Source organism: Triticum aestivum, chromosome 6B (assembly GCF_018294505.1).
Source record: "Triticum aestivum cultivar Chinese Spring chromosome 6B, IWGSC CS RefSeq v2.1, whole genome shotgun sequence".
NCBI classification, from domain to species: Eukaryota; Viridiplantae; Streptophyta; class Magnoliopsida; order Poales; family Poaceae; genus Triticum; species Triticum aestivum.
This window is the reverse complement of record NC_057810.1, coordinates 338,108,285-338,119,141: the sequence shown is the minus strand read 5'-3', so window position 1 is coordinate 338,119,141 and position 10,857 is coordinate 338,108,285. Positions and strand designations below refer to the sequence as shown.

The 10,857-nt window shown below is 41.8% G+C and overlaps 1 long non-coding RNA gene across 4 annotated transcripts; it reads left to right on the top strand.

Moving 5' to 3' along the window:
* Nucleotides 1-4,187: 4,187 nt before the first annotated feature.
* On the top strand, nt 4,188-8,120 carry LOC123137098 (uncharacterized). Of its 4 annotated transcripts, none has more exons than XR_006467736.1 (4): nt 4,188-4,469; nt 5,557-5,675; nt 6,826-7,109; nt 7,833-8,120. It is a non-coding gene; the product is annotated as an uncharacterized lncRNA (long non-coding RNA). The 4 variants fall into 4 exon arrangements; XR_006467735.1 differs by having other exon boundaries at nt 4,188-4,493; XR_006467734.1 differs by having other exon boundaries at nt 5,557-7,109.
* Nucleotides 8,121-10,857: the final 2,737 nt, after the last annotated feature.

The following is a 10,857-nucleotide window of genomic DNA, read 5'->3' as shown; positions in this document are numbered from 1 at the left end:
AACGTGATTTGTCAACTTCTATTTACCCTTCATAAGGACCCTTTTCATCGAATCCGCTCCAACTAAAGTGGGAGAGACAGACACCCGCTAGCCACCTTATGCAACTAGTGCATGTCAGTCAGTGGAACCTGTCTCATGTAAGCGTACGTGTAAGGTCGGTCTGGGCCACTTCATCCCACAATACCGCTGAAGCAAAATAATACTAGTAGCGGCAAGAAAGTTGACAACATCTACGCCCACAACAAATTTGTGTTCTACTCGTGCAATAGAGAACTACGCATAGACCTAGCTCATGATGCCACTGTTGGGGAACGTTGCATAAAATAAAAAAAATCTACGTTCACCAAGATCAATCTATGAGTTCATCTAGCAACGAGAGAGGGGAGTGCATCTGCATACCCTTGTAGATCGCGAGTGGAAGCGTTCAAGGGAACGGGGTTGAGGGAGTCGTACTCGTCGTGATCCAAATCACCGATGACCAAGTGTCGAACGGACAGCACCTCCGCGTTCAACACACGTACGGAGTGGATGACGTCTCCCGCACCTTGATCCAGCAAGGAGGAGGGAGAGGTTGATGAAGATCCAGCAGCACGACGGCGTGGTGGTGGATGCAGCAGAGTTCCGACAGAGCTTCGCTGAGCTTCTGCGAGAGGGGGAGGTGTAGCAGGGGAGAGGGAGGCGCCAAGACTTCAGGGTGCGGCTGCCCTCCCTCCCCCCTCCTTTATACAGGCCCCCAGGGGGGCGCCGTCCCTAGAGATGGGATCTCTAGGGGGGCGGCGGCCAAGGGGGGTGGAGTGCCCCCCAAGGCAAGTGGAGGCGCCTCCTCCCCTAGGGTTCCCAACCCTAGGCGCAGAAGGGGGCCTAGGGGGCGCACCAGCCCACCAGGGGCTGGCCCCCTCCCCACTTCAGCCCACGGGGCCCTCCGGGATAGGTGGCCCCACCCGATGGACCCCCGGGACCCTTTCGGTGGTCCCGGTACAATACTGGTGACCCTCGAAACTCTCCCGATGGCCGAAACTGCACTTCCTATATATTATTCTTTACCTCCGGACCATTCCGGAACTCCTCGTGACGTCCGGGATCTCATCCGGGACTCCGAACAACTTTCGGTTTGCTGCATACTCATATCTCTACAACCCTAGCGTCACTGAACCTTAAGTGTGTAGACCCTACGGGTTCGGGAGACACGTAGACATGACCGAGACGGCTCTCCGGTCAATAACCAACAGCGGGATCTGGATACCCATGTTGGCTCCCACATGCTCCTCGATGATCTCATCAGATGAACCACGATGTCGAGGATTCAATCAACCCCGTATACAATTCCCTTTGTCAATCGGTACGTTACTTGCCCGAGACTCGATCGTCGGTATCCCAATACCTCGTTCAGTCTTGTTACCGGAAAGTCACTTTACTCGTACCGTAATGCATGATCCCATGACCAGACACTTGGTCACTTTGAGCTCATTATGATGATGCATTACCGAGTGGGCCCAGAGATACCTCTCCGTCATACGGAGTGACAAATCCCAGTCTCGATCCGTGTCAACCCAACAAACACTTTCGGAGATACCTGTAGTGCACCTTTATAGTCACCCAGTTACGTTGTGACGTTTGATACACCCAAAGCACTCCTACGACATCCGAGAGTAACACGATCTCATGGTCTAAGGAAAAGATACTTGACATTGGAAAAGCTCTAGCAAAAACGAACTACACGATCTTGTGCTATGCCTAGGATTGGGTCTTGTCCATCACATCATTCTCCTAATGATGTGATCCCGTTATCAACGACATGTAATGTCCATAGTCAGGAAACCATGACTATCTGTTGATCAATGAGCTAGTCAACTAGAGGCTTACTAGGGACATATTATCGTCTATGTATTCACATGTGTATTACGATTTCCGGATAATACAATTATAGCATGAATAAAGACAATTATCATGAACAAGGAAATATAATAATAATCCTTTTATTATTGCCTCTAGGGCATATTTCCAACATATATACATGATCATGCCTAGATAATCTCATAACTATGCACTTTTCTATAAATTGCTCGACAGTAATTTGTTCACCCACCGTAATACTTATGCTATGTTAAGAGAAGCCACTAGTGAAACCTATGGCACCGGGGTCTATCTTTTATCATATATGTTTCCGATCTACTTTATTTTGCAATCTTACTTTCCAATATATATCATAAAAGTACCAAAAATATTTATCTTATCTTATTATCTCTATCAGATCTCACTTTCGCAAGTGACCATGAAGGGATTGACAACCCCTTTATCGCGTTGGTTGCGAGGTTCTTGTTTGTTTGTGTAGGTACGAGGGACTTGTGAGGAGCCTCCTACTGGATTGATACCTTGGTTCTCAAAAACTGAGGGAAATACTTACGCTACTTTGTTGCTTCACCCTTTCCTCTTCAAGGGAAAACCAACGCAGTGCTCAAGAAGTAGCAAGAAGGATTTCTGGCACCGTTGCCGGGGGAGGTCTTCGCTCAAGTCAAGACATACCAAGTACCCATCACAAACTCATCTTCCTCGCATTACATTATTTTCCATTTGCCTCTCGTTTTCCTCTCACCCCACTTCACCCTTGCCATTTTATTCGCCCTCTCTTTTCTATTCGCCTCTTTTTCGGTTGCTCCTCGTACTTACTGCCATTATGTCTGAAACCGAGGAGGTTATCATTGATAAAGACAATAGTAATAACATGGGAAATTTTGATGCTTTTGATGATCCTATTGAAGAACCCACTATCTTACATACTAAAAAGTTTCGAATCGGTAGTGGTAATATTATTGGAAAAGGGGTTATTCAAGATTTCTTTACTTGTGCCGGTGCTTTACCTTCTATGGGTGGTTCTATTCTTCACAGAACTAGTAGTCTTGCAGATGCTATTGCCTTGCTTATAGTTGAACTTGAAAGACAATTTATGCACATGCATCCTTGCATACAAAGGATTTTCCTAGAATTTTCCAATATTGAGCATTCTTCTGTTAAGCATGCAGCTACTATGTTTTTGGCACATGAGTTCAGATTTATAATAAAAGAAGCCAACGAAATCTTTGCGCACTATAGGTGGACGTTGGCCGTCCTCCCATAGAGGCAATCCTCTTCAATCAAGAGGACATAATGCGTTTACAATCTCTAGATTATGTTGCTTTTAATGAAAACCTTAGAAAAAAAGGTTCCTACCTGTGTTCTAGTTGACAGAATTTCCGAACTTAATAATGATTTTGCAATTAGAAACAATGAGTTAGGATATTCTCTTGAGTATAGGCTCACGACTTTCTGCCAAAAGAATGCTTATAATGATGAATTAGTTCTGCAATATGAAGAGCCAAAGGAGGAACCCATACCTCCCGAGCTTGATCTTGGGGACTTTTGTCCCATTAAATTTAGCCCTATTGATTACTTTTGCTTGCCACGAAGAAAACTTTCTACTGAACGTTGGGAATATGAGATGAGTTTTCGTGATTTACCTTATTATTATGGCAATACCTAGATCTATTCTCGCTTTTATGCTTAGCTAGGGGCATTAAACGATAGCGCTTGTTGGGAGGCAACCCAATTTTATTTTTGTTCCTTGCTTTTTGCTTCTGTTTAATAATAAATAATTCATCTAGCTTCTGTTTAGATGTGGTTTTATGTTTTAATTAGTGTTTGTGCCAAGTAGAACCTATAGGATCATCTACGGTGATAGTTAATTTGATTCTGCTGAAAAACAGAAACTTTTGCACGCACGAGAATAATTTTAATAAATCACAGCAACATGCTTTTTAGTTGATTCTTTTCGCAGTAGATCAGTAGAAAAATTGCCTAGGACTTCCTATTTTGGTAGGTCTTTTAGAGTTCCAGAAGTATTCAAAAGTTACAGATTGCTACAGAATGTTCTGTTTTTGACAGATTCTGTTTTTTGTGTGTTGTTTGCTTATTTTGATGAATATATGGCTAGTATCGGGCGGTATGAACCATAGAGAAGTTGGAATAAAGTAGGTTTAACACCAATATAAATCTTTCCCTAATAATAAAGCGATTAGTGCTTCTGCCCGCTGACTCACCGTCGCGGCGCTTTTGCTAAAACCCACTGTGTTTGTTTAGTGTTCAACCCACAGTCCTCGGTGAGTATAATGAAAAAAAGTTTCGCAACGAAAGAAATAGAAGACCCAACCCGACCCTCCCCACCTATCCAATCGTCCTCTTGCTCCGACTCCAGGCCATGAGCTACTCCCCGCCAATGGCTCCGCCCCGCGCCTCCTCACGGCTGTGCCGCGGGCGATGTGCGCTGTCCCCGGCTGCACGTCCCTTTCCTCCTCCCGGCAATGCGCCGCTCGCCTCCTCCCGCCCACATGCCCCAGTGACTCCTCCCTGCTCGACTCCCGGCGAGTCGTGCCGCCCCCGGTCACGTTGGGACACACCTCCTCCCGGCTCCATCTCCTCCTTGCCGTCTCCTACTGGTGAAAGCTTCGTCTCTTACTTTGGTTCGTTGTTTTACCCAGCCACATGAGATTTACTTTTGCATCAAGTTAGGACATCTGTTTGATACAATACCCACAAGAAATATTCATGCGTAACGAATGGTGCATCCCCATCTCTCTCTCTCTACTTGCAAGTTTGTGTGAGCCACCTATTTGTTAATATGCTTCTCAAGGTCTAAAAATATTTTGTCAGATTTCTCACACATTGTATGAGGACTATAGTGAATAATTTTAAAAGAGTGGAATCACAGATCTGAAAGGCCAATTCATATAGACACAATTAGCTACTGAACATTGCTAATGATGGTGCTATAGTTTTTCAGAATAAACCAGACACTACAGGAACAATATAGTAGTGGTCAAACTTTGATAGAGTGATAAACGAATTTTGTATTTTTCTTATTCAGATTAAAGGGTGATCATTCCCCGAGTTATTTGCCAAAAAATAAAATGTATACATGCACCAATTAAGTTCAAATCCTCAGGTGGGTTCAAATATTTTGTCATGAGAAGTCCATATGTTCAGTTTTGGGAAAGTATACCCCCGCTGAAAGAACAGGGGAAAGACCGTTTCATTGACGTCGAGGTCACCCTGATGCTGATCACCAGCGCGGCGTTGGCAGTGGCATGCTGCTGGGCCGGCGCTGCAACTACATGGTTAAGGAAGAGATATGTGAGGTAGAGCCTGAGATCCGTAGCATCCATGACTGTGTGGACATGGCAGCAGCCATGGCTCGGCAGCGGTGTTAATTTTTGTTTGTAGGTTTTTTCTGGTAGTGACACTTATGAAGAAAGTTAGGTGATCCATACTGGCAAGGATGCCACTGAGTTGGAAGAGTAGCAAACATAGCACCAAACATAACATGTGTTTCTTACTCTTTGTGTAAGGCTTGTTGTCAAAACACCAAACATAACATGTGCTTGATTAATTCAGTCAAGCCATTACTTGTCTATAATGTATGAAAGTGTAATGTTTTCATGTGTATTATGATGTTTCAAGTATACTACTCTTAAGAAGGTTGGAGTCAATGAGGCATCACATAATTGTGTTTGATACATTCTTCAGGTTGAGGGTCTGATAATGGACGTAAGACAGCTGTTGGATAGGAGATTAAAATATGGAAGATAGAAGCAGACGAGGTAGCTGAAGCTGGTAGATCAATTGAGCAAGAGCCCCAGATCCAGGTGTGTTTATAATGAGTTGTTTGTAAGACCAATGCTACATGGTTCCACTCGGAGTCTCTGTAGTTATTTGGCTGATGGTGTGCATGAGTTTGAGCTATTTATTATTTTGTAGTTCTGACTTTAGAACCATGGAAGTTTTCCCTCTTTTATAAATAACTTCATGTGGAAAAGTATTCTTTTCGAGGGAAACAAGGTTAAGAATTGGCATTAGTGGTTGGCAGTGATGATGAGTTCGCATTTTATACCAGCTAGCAAGACTTCACAGAAATTTGTTAGAGGAATTGCAATATATTTATCAAACTTTATTTTTCTCATTCCTTTTTGGTTTTAGACAAGAATAACAGAGAATCTCAATGCTTCTACTGATGCAGTACCTGTAGTAGAGCATTATTTATACTTTGTCACTGCAAATAAATATGGCAAGTGAAATTGACATTATTGCTGTAGGTATGCCATTGTCATCGTACCTTGGTACAAGAACTGATGAAGGTTTTAATAGCGTAAGAGTATGGGAAGCAAAAAACTGAATCGTCTGTGGTACAGTAACATTTTGGAGGATGTGGGTTTACGCATTCGCTATATCCAGAATTGTTTCTTCGCATTGGGATAAAACTAATGAAGTTAGTTTCAAAGATGCACATAATTAAAGAACGGAATATATAGTAGCAGAAATAAAGTGAGGACAGGTATATACAATAGCAAAAAGACCAAGCAGCCTGGTTGCTCTTTCATTTAAGTGGATGGATGCGTGCATGAGTTCTTTGTAGGGGACAAGTCACGTTTTGAAACTAAAGCTATATACAACACTCTTTTAGGGATTAATGAACTGTTAGTAGCAGAGTCCTTCCTGTGTGAAAGCTAATACATTTCTATGGTAACCATATCTCGGTGCCTACAATTCTATAATCTTCTTTTTGTGAAACGATGAAACCCGAAGTATTTCTACGTATTTGCATTTCTCTCTAAGGCAGGAAGCTTATTTTGCAGGCATTTATGTCATGAGCCACTTAATGTGCAACTGAGTGCACACTGTTATCCTAATTTTATTGGTCTATCTGAGATGTTTCCTTCTGGTATTGCAATATGTGCTAGGTAATACTCACAGTTATATTTTTACCCTGAACTTACTAACCTAGCTTTGGTTTCTCAGGCTTAAACTAATCTGGCAGCAGGGTATCATGTGCCCGCTCACCTGTTGGTGCGCGGCTGGTGGATACGGAGAGATCGGCGATGAGGAGACCCTCGCCGTCCTTCTGATTGCCCTCAGTTGCGGGATGTGATGGCGGAGTTGTTCTGCAACTGCCCAGGGGTCATGGAAGATGGAGAACTTCCTAACGCAGTATGCGAGCGGGGACGACAGAGAACTTCCTGGCACAGTGTGCCCGCGAGTGGGTTTCAAGACAGTTCATGGTACAAGGTCAAGCTCAGCTTGGAGTAAGTTTCCAAATATATAACTTGCCTTCATTTGAGTTGCATCCACAAGCAGCTCACACTAATTCCAATACAGCTTAAATTGAGTTGGATCCCTAATGTTGGACCGTGGACATATATCTATATCCGATTGTACTCTGCGTGTTTTCAATTCTGATATATTTTATGGCAAATTGATTCTAAAATTTTAGCTTGATGTTGAGAAAACGAGCAAATTTTGTGGTGCACTTGGATCAGGTTTTATGCTTACAATTTCGAGGGGAAACATTCAAGGTTGTGATCCAAGTATCTGAAATCAGTTTATCTAAATTGAGTTGTCAACAGTACATCCTCTAATTAGCTTATCTGTAATTAGTTGTTTTTATTAATTGTTGTGCATGGGGCACGATCTCCATGGCCAACTTTGGTCTCAACATCAAGTTGGAAAGCTTTATCTGAGATGTGTTTTTTAGCTGTGCCCTTTTATACCTTAGGTTGGTTTCTGAATTTTGGGCCAACGCTTATCATTTAAGGTCAACACAACATTTTGCTCCATTTATGATTCTGAGAAAGCTGCTACATAGGGACATTTGTTGTGTTGGATTTAGAGAACCGTTTTAGGGTATTGATTCCATTCTAGAATTTTGACATTTGGACAGTGTGTACAATTGAAAGGAAGAGCTGGATATGAGTTATGTAGGTTCAGCGTTTCAAGTTTTTGACAATTTTTTTTGTTTATCCTGGCAGAAAAGTGGAGCAGCTGCGTGAAGAGGTTGATTAATTGAAGGAAATCATCGAGAAGCTATTACTATCTTTCATGCATTTCATGTGTAAAAGTAATTTGGAAGGATGCATGGATTCGATAGATTATGGATTAACACAGCTTATGTGTGTCCATGGATTGGAGAGAATATGAATACACATGTAACTATAGCTTCATTGCCCACTTATTTTAGATTTTTATGCAGTTTTTGTTGCTTAAAGTTTTATATTAATCTAATCCCATTGCAACGCACGGGCATTTTTGCTAGTAAAGAATGAGTTCATTACAGTACCTTAAGTGGTGGTTTTTCTTTCTTGCACTAACAAAGCTTCTGAGCTTTCCTGTTGAGTTTTGTGTTGTGAAGTTTTCAAGTTTTGGGTAAAGATTTGATGGACTATGGAATAAGGAGTGGCAAGAGCCTAAGCTTGGGGATGCCCATGGAACCCAAGATAATTCAAGGACAACCAAAAGCCTAAGCTTGGGGATGCCCTGGAAGGCATCCCCTCTTTCGTCTTCGTCTATCGATAACTTTACTTGGAGCTATATTTTTATTCGCCACATGATATGTGTTTTGCTTGGAGCGTCTTGTATGATATGAGTCTTTGCTTTTTAGTTTACTACAATCATCTTTGTTGTACACACCTTTTGGGAGAGACATAACATGATTCGGAATTTATTAGAATACTCTATGTGCTTCACTTATATCTTTTGAGCTAGATAATTTTGCTCTAGTGCTTCACTTATATCTTTTTAGAGCACGGTGGTGGTTTTATTTTGTAGAAATTGTTGATCTCTCATGCTTCACTTATATTATTTTGAGAGTCTTTTATAACAGCATGGTATTTGTTATGGTTATAAAATTGGTCCTAGAATGATGGGCATCCAAGTTGGGTATAATAAAAACTATCATAGAAAGTGAATTGGATGCTATGATCAATTTGATGCTTGATAATTGTTTTGAGATATAGAGATGGTGATATTAGAGTCATGCTAGTTGGGTAATTATTAAATTGAGAAATACTTGTGTTGAAGTTGGCAAGTCCCGTAGCATGCACGTATGGTAAAAGTTGTGTAACAAATTTGTAGCATGGGGTGCTATTTTGATTTCCTTCCTTATGAGTGGAGGTCGGGATCACGCGATGGTTAACTCCTACCAACCCTTCCCCTAGGAGCATGCGTAGTAGTACTTTGCTTCGAGGGCTAATAAACTTTTGCAATAAGTATATGAGTTCTTTATGACTAATGTGAGTCCATGGATTATATGCACTCTTACCCTTCCATCATTGCTAGCCTCTTTGGTACCATGCATTTCCCTTTCTCACCTTGAGAGTTGGTGTGAACTTCGCTGGTGCATCCAAACCCCGTGATATGAAACGCTCTATCACACATAAACCTCCTTATATCTTTCTCAAAACAGCCACTATACCAACTTATTATGGCATTTCCATAGCCATTTCAAAATATATTGCCATGCAACTTTCCACCGTTCCGTTCATCATGACACGTTTCATCATTGTCATATTGCTTTTGCATGATCATGTAGTTGACATCGTATTTGTGGCAAAGCCACCTTCATAATTTTTCATACATGTCACTCATATCCCCGTACACCGCCGGAGGCATTCATATAGAGTCATATTTTGTTCTAGTATCGAGTTGTAAATAAATAGAAGTGTGATGATCATCATTATTAGAGCATTGTCCCCTATAAAAAAGAAAAGCCAAATAAAAAAAGAAAGGCCAAAAAAAGGCCCAAAAAAGAGAAAATAAAAAAGGGGGACAATGTTACTATCTTTTTCCACACTTGTGCTTCAAAGTAACACCATGTTCTTCATATAGAGAGTCTCCTATGTTGTCACTTTCATATACTAGTGGGAATTTTTCATTATAGAACTTGGCTTGTATATTCCAACGATGGGCTTTCTCAAAATGCCCTAGGTCTTCGTGAGCAAGCAAGTTGGATGCACACCCACCTAGTTTGTTTTGTTGAGCTTTCATACATTTATAGCTCTAGTGCATCCGTTGCATGGCAATCCCTACTTCTCATGTTGACATCAATTGATGGGCATCTCCATAGCCCGTTGATTAGCCTCGTCAATGTGAGACTTTCTCCTTTTTTTTGTCTTCTCCACACAACCTCCATCATCATATTCTATTCCACCCATAGTGTTATATCCATGGCTCGTGCTCATGTATTGCGTGGGAGTGAAAAAAGCTGAAGCGCGTTGAAAAGTATGAACCAATTGCTTGGTTGAAACCGAGGTTGTGCATGATGGGAGTATTTCGTGTGACAAAAATGAAACATAGCCTAACTATATGATTTTGTAGGGATAAACTTTCTTTAGCCATGTTATTTTGAGAAGACATGATTGCTTTATTAGTATGCTTGAAGTATTATTACTTTTATGTCACTATGAACTTTTACTTTGAATCATTTGGATCTGAACATTCATGCCACAATAAAGAAAATTACATTGAGAAATATGCTAGGTAGCATTCAAATCAAAAATTCTGTTTTTTTCATTTACCTACTCGAGGACGAGCAGGAATTAAGCTTGGGGATGCTTGATACGTCTCCAACATATCTATAATTTTTGATTGTTCCATGCTATTACCCGTTTTGGATGTTTATGGGCTTTACTTTACACTTCTATATCATTTTTGGGACTAACCTACTAACCGGAGGCCCAGCCCGAGTTGCTGTTTTTTGCCTATTTCAGTGTTTCGAAGAAAAGGAATATCAAACGGAGTCCAAATGGAATGAAACCTTCGGTAGCGATCTTTTTGGAACAAACGCAATCCAGGAGACTTGGAGTGGACGTCAAGAAGCAGTCGAGGCGGCCACGAGGGTGCCCGGCGCGCCCCCCACCCTCGTGGGCCCCTCGAGGCTCCCCTGACCGACCTCCTTCGCCTATATATACCTTCATACCCTGAAAACATCAGAGCACCACGAAAACCTATTTCCACCGTCGCAACCTTCTGTACCCGTGAGATCCCATCTTGGAGCCT